The sequence below is a fragment of the Sciurus carolinensis genome, chromosome 7 (genome assembly GCF_902686445.1).
Source record: "Sciurus carolinensis chromosome 7, mSciCar1.2, whole genome shotgun sequence".
In the NCBI taxonomy this organism is placed as follows: domain Eukaryota; kingdom Metazoa; phylum Chordata; class Mammalia; order Rodentia; family Sciuridae; genus Sciurus; species Sciurus carolinensis.
In genome coordinates, this window is record NC_062219.1 from 147,520,738 (window position 1) to 147,539,394 (window position 18,657).

The following is an 18,657-nucleotide window of genomic DNA, read 5'->3' on the forward strand; positions in this document are numbered from 1 at the left end:
GCTGCCTGGGAGCTGAGGCAGTAGGAAACGAGTTCAAAGCCAGCCTTAGCAACTCAGTGAAGCCCTAAGCAACTTGGTGAGATACTGTCTCAAAGTAAAAACTAAAAAGGGTTGGGGATGTGGTTCAGTGGTTAAGCTCTTCTAGGTTCAATCCCTGGTGCCAAAGAAGAAAAAGAAAGCTACCTTGCAGCGTTGTCGGGAAGGTTAGAAGTAATATAAAGAATAGTTTTTGTAGGACACATGGCACAGTAAATTAGCTGGTAGCCACTGTTAGATCTGAGGACTCCACTTTCCCTAGTGTGAAGCAGCAGGGTTTTGTCCCTGTCTTCTTCACAGTATCAGAGTAAGAATCAGAAGAGCTTGTGAATGTAATTGTATTAGGGCCAATAAACATGAAGAAAATATCAACCCCAGTAACAAGACAAGATTGTGCCATTTCTTACCTATCAGATTGCCAGATGTTAAACCCTTACTGCTTTGAGCAGCTGGTGGGGGTCCTGTGATACTCTGTGAAGGATGCAGAGGAGAGGCAGGGTCTTCCCTGCTGTGTTGTACTTTGTGCATTTGAGTCAGAGGGTATACATCCAGTCCCCTATTAAAGGACAGTTACATTCTCCTCAAAAAAAAAAAAAAAAACCCGGCAGCAGAGTTTATTTTGTTTTTTGTTTTTGTTTCATTTTGTCTTTTGTATTGGTCAACAGTCTTGAGGTTAAGATTTTACATAAACCTCTGATTTCTGAACATCTGAGATGCATGACAAGGTGGCCTGGGTCTGCCTGAGGGGCACTGGGCTGAAGCTGAGCAAAGGCTGCCCCCATCCTAGGACCCCCGTCCCAAGGTTCCCGCTACTTCCTGTTGTCTCCACTCCATTTACTGTTACTAGCCTCCCAGTCCTTCTTCTACCCTCCTGTGCATCTGAGTTTATGACCCTTGCCCTGGCCACTGAGATTGTCAACCACGGACTTGGGTAAAATGCTCAAACCTTCAAAGTGTTCCACTACTTGCTTCTATGTGGTTTTCCTGCTCTTCCTTCTCTCCAAATCCAGGAGGGATTTCTTACTGCCCCAAGTTCTCCTCTTTCCCCCCCCCCAAAAAAATGGGATCATCTCATTCACGCTAAACTGTCAGTAATTTAATATGTCTTTTGGGGAAAAATGGTCAGGAGTAGATTAGCTTTCCCAAATGGTGACATTCCAGCCATTGCAGCATTTGTATGAATGAGACATTTTGGGGCAAGAGACTGAGAGACTGTCCCCTAAGACCCTTCAAAGCACATCTGGTGGACAATTACTCCTTTTCCACTTGATGTCAGCCAGCTAGAATCTTGGCCGAAATGATCAGAACAGCTGTTCCTTTGTGCTATTCAGGCTAGTGGCTTGCCAGGGAATCCCTGCCCTAGTTGAGTTCTTTCTGGTAAAAATATTTATATAATTCATTCCTATTCTGGGATGGGATGGGATGCCCAGTGTGTTTTAACCTACCAGAAGCTAATGAGTGTGATCAGTGCAGTGTGGGAAGATGGAGGGAGGGAAGGAGGGAAGGTAGGGTGGAAGGAGGGTGGGCAGAGGAAGCGAGGAAGATTAAAAACTTGAACATAAACTTAGCTACATCCACAGACAGAGAAAGTACCAGAAGTTTTCTTGTGGTGCTCTGAAATCTGAACCCACATCTGGGAATTTGTACAGATCATTCTGGAAGCCCATTTTGAGAAGAATGATGACAAATCAAAAAAGCATTTTGAGAAAAGAAACCAAGAGGAGGAGAGGTTGGACCCACACCTACAATAAGAGGAGGCTAAGGAAGATCCAACGTTGCCCTCCTGCCAGCAAGAAGAGGATGCTCAGGGATCGGGTCTTTGTTGTGCCGGAGAGCAAACTAAGGCCAATGGATGGAAGATAAGGGATGGGAGTAGGAGGAGATCTTGGCTCAGGATATAAATTTAGCAGCTACTAGATAGAGTGGAGGGAAATGACTTTCCCTTTTACTAAAAATATCCTGAGAGAGGCTGTTTGGCCATCTGTTTGCAATGCTATAGAAAGAATCCTTACCCTGGTTGGTGACGGCCTGATTTGAGTTTTGTTGGGACTCTTGAGACTAAATTCCACATTTATATGAATTCCCACTTGCATGTCGTACAGAACATAGAATCAACCCACAAATGCAAGGTCAAGTCTGCAGATATCCCCCAGATTTCAGTAGAATCACTTAGGTCTGATGACCCCCATTTGCCTCCCAAACCAGCATCTGTATCACCCCCATTTCTTCACCTCGGTCTTTAAGCTCCTTGTCTGTGCATATTTTGTGTTCTTTGTTGTCAGTAAGCTGGTGAGATAGATTTTCACTCAGTGGGTTTTCCCTAAGTGCTCTTGCAAAGAAAATGATGTGGCCAATTGTTTATTCCATGGATAGCCTTTTTCTGTCCCCAGAATATGGCCAACATCTCTCTGACTCACATTCACAGGACAGAAGGATTGTTCTGGCTTATGCTTTTACTTCTTTGGGCCAATTGGAGAGTTATTTATAAACATTTATTGATTTGAATTCATAAACCAAAGAGGGGGAAAAAAAAATCTTGCTGTGCTGGTCGCTATGGTAACTAGCGTTTCACACATGCATCCGCCAACAGGGACGGCTCACAACAGAAACCAAAGCTACCTGTCACTTCCGACTGCATGTTGACTCCTGTGCATTTTGAACTGAAGATCAGTTATATCCCCCACCAGGGCCAAGAGATAGCATTGTGCCAAGGCAGAAAAATAAGTAAATTTTGTTTTCATTTATTCCTGCAGTGATTTCTTTGCTTCTCTCGGGGACATTTTTGCAGACAGACATGACTTCTAATCAATTTTCATTGTCAAGAATTAAAGCGATTCCACCACAAGTTGAGCTCTCTGCCATGTGTTGAAGCTGATATGGAAGAAATGTGGGTTCTATTCTTTATCTTCAAGGAACCTAACATTATAGCTGGGATCCAGGAGCTCAGACATAAAGCAGCAGGCAGGCTACACAAGGACTACTGTAAAGTGCCCAACTGTAAAGCACCACAGAAGATAATAGAAGCAAAGCATGCTGGGAGGAGCACAGGCAGGAGACAGGGGCTTTGCACAGTGTAGCCCTGAGTAAATAATTTCCCTTTCCTTTCTTTCCTTCCTTCCTTCCATCCTTTCTTCCTTCTTCCTTTCTTTTTTGCAATTTATTAAAATGAGAATGATAGCCTATCAGGTTGTTTTAAGGAACAAATAAGAGAATTACATAAAGCGCCTTGGATAATGGTACACCCATAGCAATCTCTCAGTTAATGGGAGTTGTTATTTGTGTGTTGGAATAATGTCTTGAGATAATAAATTACATCTTGTTTTTGCCAGGAAAAGGTCCTGGTTTTATGGGGGATTGAAGCTTATACAATTTTTGGCTCTATTTTAAAAATGTAATAAAAATTTTATGAATATAAAATCAGGTATGAAGAAACACTACAAATTCAAAACTTAAGAAGCTGACAGAATCTAAAAATATAGCTTTATTTTAGTGTGTAATTGCATAATACTTCTTTCTAATATTTCTTCCTACACATCCTGACTGTGTACTCTGCCTCTTTGTATGACTTTGTTTTTGTAACATTATCTATAGAGAAAACAGAAACATCATTCAGTGTTCTTCTTGCAGGGCTGTTGAATTTACTTTTTATTATTGATGTTAGGATGTATAAGCCACGTGACTTCATATAGAGTACACTTTCTATTTATAGTACTGCTACAAGCTTATCACTTACAAATACAGGAATTCTGATTAGTTCTATTTCGTGTGGTTGCCATAAAATAGAGGAAAATATAGAGTGTGTGTATAAATTTATACACTGCCTCACAGACTATATTCCAGGGAAAACTTCTGTTTTGACTAGGCCTCCATGAGAATCAAATACTTGGCTTACATTCAGTGATTGGAAGAACTTTCCACAGATGCCCTTCTGGCTCAGTGCATTTCAAACCTTGCTTCTCTTCCACCACCATGTATTTCTGTTTCCAGAGTGGAGACAAGTACACCTATTGACCCCTGGCCCTGCCCAGGGAGCCAGGAGAGCTGGTAGTAGGATTCTCACAAGTCATTCCTGTACCGGAATGGCCTGCAATCTATGGCAGTGACTATAGCACATAGTCCCCTGACACTAAACTAAATGCTTTTCCCAGCTTAACTTACCCTGAGTTGGGGAAAGTTAAATTCCCATGACCACTGATGGCCACTCAACACTAGGAGAAAGAGAAGTATCTAATCAATTATCCTTAGAATATCCTGGGTTTGCTTATTTGGCAATGAATACGTTGCTAGGGCCCCACCCAGGGTCCTGGAGAGGGGCTTTGGAGATTCAGCTTCATTGCTTTCATGGAAATGATTTCAGTTCTTTCTGGTTTGGGGCAAAGGGACATTATTCCACAGGTGAGAAAGAACAGAAGCAAGAGCGCTGAAGAATAGAGGACTGGTGGGTCCCTGAGACAGACACCAGATAGAGCAAAGCCCTAGTCAGTGGGGCGTGACGAGATTCAGCTCTGGAGGACCTTGGAGGGAAGGTGGAAAAGAGAAAGAATGAAGAACTTCCGGCAGGAGAGAGACAACAGGAAAGCATTTTCAATATGAGCCTGAGTGAATGCCTACTGGGCTTTGGGTCTCTGCAGAGGCCCCAAGAAAAACATGAAGCTATCTCATCAAGAGGCAGGATTCACGCTCAAGCAGCTGGTGGCTCGGCCTGATGTTGTGGAGATGCATGGTGTGACGGCCCAGGACCCCAAGCTCTTGGTTCACCTCAAGGCCACCCGAAACTCAGTGCCTGTGCCACGCCACTGGTGTTTTAAGCGCAAGTACTTGCAGGGCAAATGGGGCATAGAGAACCCCCGCTTCGAGTTGCCAGACTTCATCAAGTGCACAGGCATCCAAGAGATGCGGGAGGCCCCTCCAGGAGAAGGAAGAACAGAAGACCATGAAGTCAAAAATGCGAGAGAAGGTTCGGCACGAGATGGGAAAGATTGACATTGACTACCGGAAACTGCATGACGCCTTCTTCAAGTGGCAGATGAAGCCAAAGCTGACCATTCATGGGGACCTGTACTATGAGGGGCAGGAGTTTGAGACACAACTGAAGGAGAAGAAGCCAGAGATCTGTCTGAGGAGCTGAGAATTTCCTTGGGGATGCCAGTAGGACCAAATGCCCATGAGGTTCTTCCCCCTTGGCTGACTGCCATGCAGCCATAATGGCCCACCCCCGTCGTACCCCAACTTGAAAACCCCTGGGCTGAACTCACCCATCCTGAGAGCTGTTCCTCTGGGTACCATGCTGGTGGCTGGGGCAAACCCCCAGGAGATGAGACCAGGAAACCGCTTTAAGGTGATGTGTTTGGAACTAATGCTGCTGAATTTCAGACCAAGGCTGAAGAAGAAGAGATGGATCGGACTCCTTGGGGGGAACTGGAGCCATCTGAGGAAGAGTCCTCAGAAGAAGAAGAAGGGGAAAGTGATGAAGACAAACCAGATGAGACCGGCTTTATTACACCTACAGACAGTGGTCTCATCCCTCCTGGAGGGTTCTCGTCAGTTCCAGCTGGAAAGGAGACCCCTACACTCATTGAGCTGAGGAAAAAGAAGATCGAGGAGGCAATGGACGGGAGTGAGTCACCTCAGCTGTTCACTGTGTCGCTGGAGAAGAAAACAGCTGCTGTGGGGGGAGCCATGATGGGATTGACTCACATTTATGACACATCCACAGTCAGAAGGGCCCGGCCCCTGAGTGGCAAGGTGTAGAAGTGGCCCTGGCACCCAAGGAGTTAGAGCTGGACCCCATGGTCATGACCCAGAAGTATGAGGAGTATGTGCGAGAGCAGCAGGCACAAGTGGAGAAGGAAGATTTTAGTGACATGGCAGCTGAGCACGATGCCAAACAGAAGCAAAGGAAACGGAAAGCTCACCCCAGGACAGTCGTGGGGCAGCAAGAAGTATAAGGAGTTCAAATTTTAGGTCCCCCTCACACCGCCAGATTTCTTCTAGGCTCTTTGAATGCCTGGGCTTCATATGTGGGTCCCTAAGAACCAGTTCCCCTGCAGTCATTTCATGTACTTATTTTAGAACTGTTTTGTAAATAAAGCTGTTTCCCAAGGGGCGGGGGGAAGAGGTGGGATTCAGGCTGGGGTGTGGCTCAGTGGTGGTAGAGCACTTGCCTAGCACGAGCAAAGTCCTGGGTTTGATCCCCAGCCCTGCCAACAAACCAAAAGGCAGATCTCCATATGGCAAGAGGAACCTAGATAATAAGACTAGGAGGTGAGTTCTAACTTTTGCGAACATGCTATTGAGGGTAGGCTGTGAATCTGAATTGCAGACATTCAGTGGAAATGTCCTTACGGTGTTCAACTGGAAAGCAACCTTTGAGTCTTCAAACGCAGAAGAATATGGGTGCGGGGGCGGGGAATGTAGCTAGCAGTCCTCTCAGAAAACTGACTCCACTAGAATTTAAAATCAACATCTTGACTTGTCATCCGAAGTCAAGACAATGACAGAAGACAGAGAAGAATCGGGCTCTTCCAGCCAGTCCATTCCTCACTGGCTGGAGCCTCTCAATCATCACTGAGTACCCCAACTTGTCTCATGAACCACTGCATTTTCTCCTGAAGGTTTTTAGACAAAGACCAGAGAAGAACAGGGTCAGCTAGAGAGCACCTAGTTACAATGGGCTAAAGTAAGAAATGGACCTAAAGAAAGGGAAACAACCAGAATATCTGGCTGAAAAACATGTGATGAGAGAGAGAGGGAAGCATTGGTACCAATCATGTTATTTTGAATATTGAAAGAGATATGGCCATGTGGGTACCCTGTCAGTGAAGCAGAATCTGTGTTTTATATATTGGTCCAATAGGTTTGGATTTTAATTGCTTACTTATTTATTCAGTAAATAACTATTGACTGAGGGTCTATGGGTGTCTATACGCACTATTTCAGGTAAGAGAGAAAGCAACGTTTAAGACAGACGAGGTGTTATACTTTAGATCATGAGAATTCCCCCAAAGGCCCATAAGTGGAAGTCTTAGTGGCCAAGATGGCACTATTAGAAGGTGGTGGAACCTTTGGAAAGTAGGACCCAGTGGAAGATCTTTAGGTCATTGGGGGCATGCCCTCAAAGGGGATAGTGGGATCTCACATCCCCCTTACTCTCTCTTTTTTACCTGGCCATGAGGTAAGAGGTTTGACTCCACCCTATACACCCACCATGATGTCCTGACTTGCCACAGGCCCCAAGCAATTGGGCCAATGCATCGTGGACTGGAATCTCCAGAACTGGGAGCCAAAGTAGATCTTTTCTTTTTGTAAGTTGATTCTCTCAGGTATTTTGTTACAGTCACAGAAAACTGACTAACATACCAGGCTCCTATTCCCATAGAGTACACATTCTAGTCAGAAGCAGAGGGAAAATTAAAAAAATTAAAAAACAATTGTTTCAGATACCAACATGCTATAAAAAATATAAAAATGAGTGATAAGAAAGGTTGTGGTAAGGGAAGAAAGGGTTCAGCTGTTTTACCTCTGTTAACCAGGAAATGTCTTAAGAATATGGTGGATGAGCTGAAAGATAAGAAGAAGTCAACCATCTGAACACCAAGGATGAGACTCCTAAGCCTGGAGCCAGAGAGAAAGACAGAGTGGCTGGGTAGAGTGGGCAGGCTCGGGAGGGATGAGTTATGGGATGAGGGCATAGAGATGGGCAGCAACTGTCAAATAACTTGCCTGGTAGCCATGGTAAGAAATTTAAATTCTGGCCTCAATGTAGTGGGAAACCACTGCAGGATTCTAAGCAGGAAATTGATGTGGTCTAATAGAGAGTTTTCAAAAGACAATTCTAGCCTTTAGGTGGAGAATGCAATATAGGAGTCAAGAATACAATCAGGAAACATTTATAATGAGGGCCACTGGAATCATCCAGTCAAGACATGATGCTAACCTGACCTATGGTGATGAGGTAGAGTGACTGAATGAATAGCCCCTATTAATGGTCTCCCAGTATCCAGCCCTTTGGTCTGAATTTTATAGTTCCCTTCATTCTGACTTTGGGTTTTAAGCAACGTGAAGCAAGAAGAGGCTTTCAAAGACCTGTATACTGGGGTTTGCTCTCTCATACAGTTAGTCTTGCTTGCTCTTGGAGCCCCGCTATACCATAAGAATAGGTCCAAGCTAGCTGCTTCCTGGAGGATGAGAGACCACATGGAGCAGAGCTGAATTATCTTAGCTGAGGTCATCCTAGATCAGCCAGCCTCTAAACAACTTTCCAAGCCCGCCCAAGACCATCCAAGCCTAGTCCAGATCAGCAGACATGTCCAGACAAACCAAGGACTTGTGAAAAAAAAATATATATATATATAATAACTGGGTTTTAAAATATTTTTTGAGTACTTCTTATTCAGTATAAAACAACTGATATAAAAGATTTAAAAGTTATGAAACAAGCTTAGCTCTAGAATATATTTTGGAATTAGAGAAGACAGAGCAGCTGACTATTAGAATAGTTATCCTTTCTCAAGATACATCAGTCCAGAGCACGGCACCATTTCATTCTGTGATGCTCACAGCTTGGGAATGCGGAGACGGAGGGCAAACTAAACTTTCATTATGGAATCCATCTTTAAGGACTTAAGAGGGCAGGAGGAAGGAAGAGGAGGAGGAGGAGGAGAAAAGAAACACAGAGAGAGAAGGGTATGGGGTACAACTTCTCCAAAAGAGAACATTATTGAGATGGAATGATTAAGATTTTTTAATTCATAGAAATTTGATTTGGGGTCCAGTGAAAAGGTTTTAATCCAATATTGTTTCAAATACAAATTATTCATAAAAATGAAGAAGTTGAGCAAAAGGCCTACAAATTGGGACTCAACTTAATTCACTGCTCCGAAAGCCTGGGCAAAATTATATTTATGGATTCAATCTGATCAAATCTTCTGGGGTCGGTATGTGCCCACAAAGGAGACTAAGAGGTAAAAGTGGAAGTAAGAGAGAAGAATTCCTAGCTCTGCAACAGACAGGGGGGATATCTCTTATCTGAAGGCTTGGGACCAGAAGTGACTTGGATTTCAGATTTTAGCAGGCTGAGACTAACCTTGGTGACAAGGCTCCCCTCTGCCAAGAGCAATGACGGGGAGAACTCAGGTGTGAGTGCTGCGCAGGCAATGCTCGCAACAGCCAAGAAGCGCCTGGGTCCTAGGCGTGAACAACAGTGTCCACTACAACCCGCCCAGCGGCTGCCCCTGCTCCCCTCCCACCTCACCGGGAGGGAGAATGGGGTGACCGATTCAGGCACCACCATGACCAAGCCTTTCCATTATCACATGGCGCCAATGCTGTGCCAGAGAGGTGAGGAAGCAAAGGCGGAAAATGGATACTCTAAGTGAGGTGTAAGAGAAGGAGAAAAACTGGCAGTGACCACCAAGAACAGACGAGACTCAGAGATTTTTATTTATTTTTTTAAGGTGGAGAGTGGAGTCACACAGCTGTAATCACAGCCACTCAGGAGTCTGAGGCGGGAGGATCCAATTTAGCGAGACCCTGCCTCAAAATAAAAATAAATAAATAAAAAGGGCCAGGGATGTAGCTGGGTGGTAAAGCATCCCCAGGTTCGATCCCCAGTAGCCAAAAATAAAAATTAATGAGAGAGATCTGAGCACACTGATGGAATGAAGGAAGAATTAAAATAAAAGAATACTGAAAATGCAGAAGAGGAAAAGTAACTGGGGAACAAGCACTGAGAAAGAGGGGTGGTTTAGGAGGGAGAGGGCACACGGATGGACCCTGGGGGGGGCAGAAACCCCCTGGGGGAGACAGGAAAGATGGCAGCCCAGAGAGACGGAGGGGAAAGGGGAAGGAATCCGTGGCCACCATGCCGCAGTTTGCATTTTCTCTCTGTGAAACAGGAGGCTGAGTCTTCTGCTGAGAGAGCCAGGCTCTGGGCAGGTTCAGGATTTGAGATAAGAAATGATGCTCTGAAGTTGCTGCCTTGGGAAATAGGGAAGAAAACCAGGAGAGGCTGGGAATTATATGAAGACCATGGAGCCGGTCCTGATGCAGTTTGGGGTCTAGGTTTCTGCCTAGGGACAGGGAATAGGAGAAATGAAAGATTGCACCTGTCCTGGGTGAGGGACTGACTGGATCGGTTGATACGAGGGCACCGCGGGGAAGAGAGAACTGGGCGGTGAGACAGCTAAGGAGGAGACAGCTGGGAGCGGGGTTGGTCAACGTGGATAAGCAGAGGGACCAGGAAAAGGAGAGGTTTAGAGGGAGAGAGAGACTTGAAACGGTAGTTCTATAAAGAGGAATCCTATCTCACGTCTGTTCAACAGCAGTGATCTTGGCATTCAGATCTTTCTGGTTTTGCCGAGAAACAGGAGCCACTCTGACTGTGGGGCCCAGCGTCTGAGCATCACATCTCCAGTGGTCTCTGACTCACGGGTCTCAGTGGTCCTTCCCTCTCTCCTTACTGTTGTCAGCACCATCAGAAGGTTACTGATCACACCTCTGCAGCAGAGTAGGACATGGTGCCTCTGGGAAAGCCAGTCATGCCTCTGGGAATTTCCTCAATCTCCTTTCAAAACCCAACCCGTTCCTCCTAGTTACAGGGCAAGGAGAAGATGCTCTGTGGCAGAATTGATTTTATACCAAGACAAAAGCTGCGTGTGCTGAATAAATGTTTTCCACAGGGAACATGGCCATCTGCGACCACAATGAGTTTGCATTCGACTCGGAGAATGTGCAATAGCGAGACTCAGGTCCTTCCTGCTTATGCGCGCACATGTGGAAACCCTATCGAGAATTCACTGGAGATTGTGAAATGCTTCTGTTCCACCGGGTCGCATCAGACTCCAGGTAATTTTTATTTAAATGACATGGAACAAGGTAACATGAGGACCACTGTGGCTGTTTGGGGGACAACAGTGGAAACTGGAGATGGACAAGGCCATTTAGGTCACTCAGCACTTTAAGCTCCCTGGCAGAGAAGTTCTGCCCAAAGCCCTGTGCTCAATTACGCTTCCCCAGGTTGGTTTTAACAGACACAAGAAATCAGGCTGCCAGCCGCCTGTTCCTCGGGACTTTCTCCTTCTCAGAGTTGATTAAGACCTTTGGCCTGTCTCGCTCTGATTTAATTTTGTTACTGCCTCCTGGCTGCATCGCCTTATGAAATTCCTGAGCGTATCTCCTGCTTACCATTAGCTGGGTTTCAAAGCGCCTTCAAGAGAAAGAGAGAGTACATTCCTTGGGAGGACGCTTTGGACCAAATGACCCCACACAACCCGCTCACCACTGACCTAAACCACAAGCCATCACAGAGTGCTCCCCACATGCCTTAAAGACCAATAAAGAGAGCATCCCAGGCCTCATAAAAGGGTCAGGAGCTGGAGGAGGAGATGCCATAAATAAGTAATGCACTCCCAGGTCCGATTTCTTTGGTTTAGTTTAAGTGTCCAAATACCACCTTGTTTTATTAATGTGAATATCTTGTTACCATTCTCAGTTTCAATACTGATGGAATCAAAACAAAACAAAACAAAACAAACCCTGCATCTGTTAACAGACCAACGTTGGTCTATCTCCCCTTGAAAAGGGGGCTGGTTCTGGTGGGTTGTTGAGGGTTGCACCTTCCTGTCCTGCCTTACCCTTGCTGCTTCTGCATTGTCCTGTAGTGAGAGATTGCCTGGTAATATAAAACATCCTACTCATCTTGTGATTAGCTCAAGGAGAGCCCTGTTCATAAGCCAATTCCAAGGTTGGACCTAGAGCTAGGGACTTGGAAGGGACTCCTAGACACTCAGAATGGGCAGGAACCTTAGAAATGGTCCATCTATAGGCAAGGAAACAGGTTTGGGCAATTTACATAACTTCTCCAACATGAATATAAGCTAATGGCCAAGACAAGAGTAAAACCTAGTCCTCCAACACTCTACAACCTGAGGGGTGATACTTTTATGTACCAGGAAATAATCCCAGCCATGGCATAAATTATACCCCTTTCTTCCTGAATCCCAAATATTCCCTTAAGGTGAGTAAGTTGAATCATTTTTTAATTTAAAAAACAAAAAAGAACATGTATTTGTTAGGTAGGAGAAAACAAAATTTGCAGGACTTTTTGAAGAGAACACAAGTCTCAAAGGAAGTCTGGGCTTAGACCATTCGGGGGTGCTGTTACTGCACCCCACTGCTTAGCGTGCACCATGTGACAAGCACGACTTGGCCCCACGCTGCCCCCATAGCCCTGGAATTCCCCCCAAGGACCACTGTGACTATTTTCTTTTTACCCTGACCATTATTTCTTGCATTATCTCTATATGAGCAAGTGTGAATGATTCAAACCCATATGTACTGGAATCTACTTTATTTTTTTCTTGGAGAAAAGGGGTGATATGAATTCAATGTCTTAACCTGTTGAATTTGATTTTTAAAAAATTTTTGATATGTTGCCTAGCCTAGCCTTGAACTCCTAAGCTCAAGTGAAATCCTTGTCTTAGCCTCCTGGGTAACTGGGACTATAAATGCATGCCACCATGCTCAGTTCTGAATCATTTGTGCTTTCTTTGCCATTTTCTTTTTGGACTACAGGTCCAATCTGGTAAAACTAATTTTTTTAGAAATGTTAAGCCTGGGAAGGAACAGCTCATTTATTTTCTTTTTAAAAAAAACTCTTCTCACTTAATCCTATATAGTGCCGATATTATGCATTGCAAAGATGCTATTAGAATTCATATTTAGTTTTCTTCATCTCAATTTACTATCACTCCCATGTTTTAAAGAGTAAACACAGGATTTCTTCCCCTTTCACTTAATTTATCTCCTGCCTTGCAGAAGAAGTTGCTCTTGGAATTCAGTAAAAGCAGCCATGATATGAAGCATGTGCTTCTGAAGTGCAAATTGGAAGACCATTTGAATGCTTTCCATGCACTTCACAAAATCTCTTCCGGTCAGAACAGCTAGCATGATTTAGGTAGGCATTCCCAAATGCATTTCTTTCCTGAGAAGCATGCTATAAACATTCACCTAAATGGTTCCTTTTCACTGTTTACCTTGTGTGCATTACATCAATGATTCTGATTCTTCACCCTTTCTTGCACAATGCACTTGTCTTAGGACTTCACAGCCCTTCCTACCAAGTGGCAGGACAGACTTTCCGGTTCTTTGGTTAGAAGTTCAGTTGTGTGACGTGATTTGGTCAATGGGGTCTCAACAGATGCAGCAAGAGCAGAAGCTCGAAGGGTGTTTACATGTACCTGCTTGCTCTCTTGAGTCTCTCCCACTACCATGAGTAGAATATGCTCCAGGTAGCCTCTAGACCTAGGAGGAAGAGGAGAGGAAGACCAGAGCCAACCCCAGGCAACTCAAGATATGTGAGTCCTGCCACAACCAGCAGTTGGTCACTTCACCTGAGACTTTTGAAGATTATCTTTCCATTGCTCCCAGCTTCCACTGTTCTGTTGAAAAATCAACTGTTCCTCTTACAGTTTCCCCTCAGACTGCTTGCAAGATTTTTTTCTCCCCTTACATCCTGTGATGTGCTTGGATATGTTTTCCTTATATTTGACTCACCTGAGGTCTTTGGTGTTTCTTACATCTGTCACTTTACATCTTTCAGGGGTTTTTTTGGTTTGTTTTTTAAACTCTCAATCATTACTTTCTCATTTATTACCTCTACCCCCATTGTTTCTCTCCCCTCCTCTTCTAAGACTCCATTAACAGGTAAGTTGATGTCTTCAGTGGATGCTCTAGGCCTCTTATACACTATATGGTATCTTCCATGTTTTGTTACTGTTGATGCTCTGGGGTTCAGGATAGGTATTTCCTTTTGATTTATCCTCCACTTATCAATTCTCTTTTCACCTAAGTCTGTTTTGCTAACAAATTTATTCAGTGAGTTCTTAATTTCAGTTATTATGTTTTTTTACTTCTGAAATTATCATCAGGTTTTCCAGTCATATGTGAAAATTCTCATTGGCTTCTTAGGAATTTCCTGAACATTTTAAATCTTATCTGATTTGTTATTATATGTAGGTCTATTTTCATTTTTATTATTTCTTTTGAGTCTTTGTTGTTGTTTGGCCATGTTCTGTAGCCTCCTCGTGTGACTGGTTAATTTTAATTACACATAGAACATTATATGTGAAAGATAGTTAAGATAATTTTAGGTTTTGGATGATGTTATATTCCTCCAAAGAGATTTATATTTACTGCTAACAGGCTAGGCTATGGCATTAGCAATCCCAGATCACCTTAATCTGATCAAAGATGAGATGATTCAAAACTGGTCTATTTCTGGTTCACTCTTCCTTCTAAGATGTGGTTCTTCAGGATCCCAATCCAAGCCTTAGGGGAGCATTACCAGGGTATTTCCCATTCTTGCCAGGTCATGGTCCTCCTTTTTGTCCTCCAAGATTCATGAGTCAGTATAGAACTCCTCTCATATTCTTATCTGTCTCTTGTGAAATCAACACTTATCTCCAAGAGAAAGCATCTACAAATACTGAGCTCAGCTATCTGGGTTTCTTTTTTCTTCTAGATCTTTGACCCTATAATTCCCCCAATGTCTTTGTAACTCTCTTATGTCTTCAAGCAGATTTTTTCCCATATTTGTTCTCAGTAGAAAAGAATAAGAAAAATGATATAAAAAAGAATAATGAGATGTACCAGAAATGTTGAAAGCCAGAAGACAATAGAAAGCTTTCAAGTAATGAAAATGAATGACATTTTTCAAGTAATGAAAGGAAATAACTGTTAACCTCATTTTATATCTGATGAAAAATTTTTTCAAAAGTAAAAATGAAATCAACACTTCCACATCAACACAAATGGAGATATTTGTCACTAGTAAAGCCTTTATAAAAGAAACACTATAGGAAGTTCTTCAAATGGAAATAAAATGGTCACACATGTATACACCTATATGCAGGAAGAAATGAAAAGCAACAGAAGTGGTAAATCCATACAAACATTGACTGTACAAAGCTAATAACATTTTATAGGGCTCAAATATTTAGAATTTAGATGCATGACAGCCAAAACAAAAAGCAGAAGAGGATAAATGGAGTTAATGTGCTCTAAAGTTCTATTATTTTCCATTAAAAGGTAAAAGTATTACTTTACATTAGATTTGAAAAAGTCTAGAATATGCTCTATATTCTAAGAGTTACCACTAGTAAAAAGATAAAGCTCTAATCTGCCTATGGATGGTAATAGTGGAGAACAGAAAGATAAAATAGATAGTTGATGAATATAAAAGAAATGAGAGTGGAGCACATAGGATCAAAAAAGGATAAATAGAAAATAAATGATAAAATGGAAAATATAATCCAAATATATCTGTATTTGGAATCATATTAAATGGAAACAGATTCCTCAATTTAAAAATATTGTCAAACTGGATTTAAATAAATATCATCCAACTAGATGCTATTTTTAAGGGGTGCACTTTAAATATAAGAACAAGGAAAAGATGAATATGAAATAGACAAAAAGAAATACAACGAAAACATTAAACAAAAGAAGCTGGAAGTTATACCAACATCTGGCAAAGGAGACTTTAAGGTGAGAAATATTAACAGAGATTAAAAAAATGATGATAAGATACATAAAAATTGTAATATTTTTTACTTATTAGCATGGTTTCAGCGTATATAGAGAAAAATTTGCCAGGCATGGTGGCACACACTCCATGGCTCAGGAGGCTGAAGCAACAGGATCATAGTTCTGAGGCCAGCCTCAGCAACTTAGTGAGGCCCTAAGCAACTTAGCAAGACCGTGTCGCTAAAGAAAACACAAAAAGGGTGGGGATGTGACTCAGTGGTTAAGTACCCCCTGGGTTTAATCCCTGATATAGGAAGGAAGGAAGGAAGGAAGGAAGGAAGGAAGGAAGGAAGGAAGGAAAGAAGGGAGGGAGGGAGGGAGGAAGGAAGGAAGAAAGAGAAAATTTTGACACACATAGAGGAGAAATAGATACATCCACAATCCTAGTGGAAGAATTCAACTTAGTTTTTCTTTCTTCCTTCCTTCCTTCCTTCCTTCCTTCCTTCCTTCCTTCCTTCCTTCCTCCCTCCCTCCCTCCCTCCCTCCCTTCCTCCCTTCCTCCCTTCCTCCCTTCCTTCCTTCCTTCCTTCCTTCCTTCCTTCCTTCCTCCAGTGCTGGGGATGGAGCCCTCCATGCACACGAGGCAAACACTCCACCACTGAGTCATCTCCCCAGCTCTAACTTGGCTCTTCCATCTATGTATCATTTACATGGTTTGGGGAGGAAACGAGTCCCACAGTCCAGCAGCCCCTCAGGAACTGCAGTCTGCCAACCGTCACGTGAATAAGCTTGGAAGCGATCTTTCCACCACCAGTCAAGCTTTGGGATGAATATAGCTCTAGGCAACAGCTTGACTAAAAGATCATAAAAGACCATCAACCAGAGGCAACTAACAAAACTGCACCCAGATTCTTGACCCACGCAAACTGTGAGAGAGTAAGTACAATCTTAAGCCAACATGTTTGGGGAGATTCAATGGGTAGCAATACGTAACCCATAAACATTCTGACTCATCAATATGGAAAAAACTCAGTAGAAAAATGAGTAAAAATGGATAAAGAATTGAACAAAGAGACAGCAGTCAATAAACTAATGAAAAAGAGTATTCTAGAAAATACAATTTTAAGTCACAAAGAGCTACCACAATCCACCCACCAACATGGATAATAGATTAATAATATATGTTTACTCTCATTATTTTTCTAATTCTTCGTATTGAACACTTAAGTCACTGAATTTCCGTTTGTTCCAGAGCAGGCAGTTTAACTCAAGTGACTCAGCAAAATAGATGCATATCTGTCTCTCATCTACCTGTCTATGCGAAAGATGCCAAGAGACTATGTAAAGAGAAGACAAGTTAGCAGAATGTTAGCAAGAGGGGCATCTGGCCACTGGTCAGCAAGCCCCAGTCGGTGGGTAAAACGAGGCTGAAACTGACTTTGTAAATAAAAAAATTTTCGCACACAGCCACGCCCATTCATTAAAACATCTATGGCCACTTTTCACAGCAGCAAATATTAAGATGTTTTCATTAGATTATAAAAAGACTGACTTCCCAAGCGTTGGTGAGGATGTAGAGATATTAGAATTCTCATCCCAGCTATTGGAAGGGGAAATTAAACCAATCGCTGGAAAACTGCTTAGCAATGTCTACCGAAGCTGAACTACCTTCTAAGTAAGTGCACTCCCACCCATTAAAAATGTAGCCCTGCCACATGCACGCACACACAAATCCTAAATTCAGCAAAGAGACGGTAAAGATTCCTTTCAAACACACATAGAGATTTCCAAAAAAAAAAAAAAAAAAATCCTAAGCTATAAAAGAAGTCTCAACAACCAAAGAATTAATATGAAACAGTCTCTGATCACAATTCCTTAAAAATACATTCTAGGGTTGGGGATATAGCTCAGTTCATAGAGTGCTTGCCTGTCAAGCACAAGGCACTGGGTTCAATCCCCCGCACCGCAAAAAAAAAAATACACTCTAGAAAAAAAATAAGCAAGCATTCCCCACCCTCACTGTGTGAAAGAGTAATCTTTAATTTGCCAGTCAAAAAAATCAATCAAGTATAAATTAGAAAGATATCCCTAACTGAAATTTGGCAAGAAGTGCATACACAAATACATATAATTTCTGGTATAAACCTTAGATGGAAATTAGAGGAAGTTCATAATATTAAGTGGACTTAATAGAAAACACTGAAAATCAATAAAGTAAGTATCTAATTTAAAAAGTGAGAAAAAGAGTAAGAGTAAACACGTAACTAGAAGGAAGAAGACCACTTGAGCAGAATTTGGTGAAATAGGATACAATAGCAGTTAACAATGAGTCAATTACAGCCAAGTGTTATAGCCTGACCACATTTCAGTGAAGGACTGGCCACATAGACCATGGTGGTTCCCTAGGGTTATAATGGAGCTCAGAAATTCCTAATGCTTAGTGAGGATGTAGCCACGGCAATGTCTTAGCAAAGCACATTTCTCACGTGTTTGTGTGATGCTCATGCAGACCAACCTACAGAGCAATACACTTATGCAAGCACCTAATCCCCAATAAAGAGACCAATGACTGTGCCGTGGTCTTAATCATCACCTTAAAGGGCGTTCTTCTGCTCATAAACAAAGCTAACTGTAAAGCAGCGTGCGAGTTATAGCAGCAGCAGCCTCACGCATCCTGTGCTTACCCAGTCTCCTGACCGCATCAGGAGGCAACATCCTGTGACTGACCTGTGCCATGGAACTTCGTGTAAGTGCACCCTAGGATGTTGGCACAAGCCCAACATCACCAGCAATGCCTTTCTCAGAGCAAAACCCCAGCATTCAAACAGATGACTGCTACTATCTTGAAGTTCATATCCGTACTCCTCCTGAAATACACAGACCTTCAAAACCTTATTGATCTTCCCTTTTTCTCCATTTTATTATCTAGTAAGTTGTTTTCATCTTGCTTACAAACAAATCCCCAATAATCAATGCTTACTTAGAAGTCCAATGTTATCAATTTCTTCACTATTTCTCCCTTCGTCCCTTTTCCTTTTGCATTCAATTTTCTTCCTGCTTTTGTATATCCTTTAGTAGTTAGAGGAGCCGTGTGAA

The 18,657-nt window shown here is 42.7% G+C and overlaps 1 pseudogene; it reads left to right on the forward strand.

Moving 5' to 3' along the window:
- Positions 1-4,683: 4,683 nt before the first annotated feature.
- On the forward strand, positions 4,684-6,000 carry LOC124989462 (splicing factor 3B subunit 2-like; annotated as a pseudogene).
- The last annotated feature ends 12,657 nt before the right edge of the window (positions 6,001-18,657 follow it).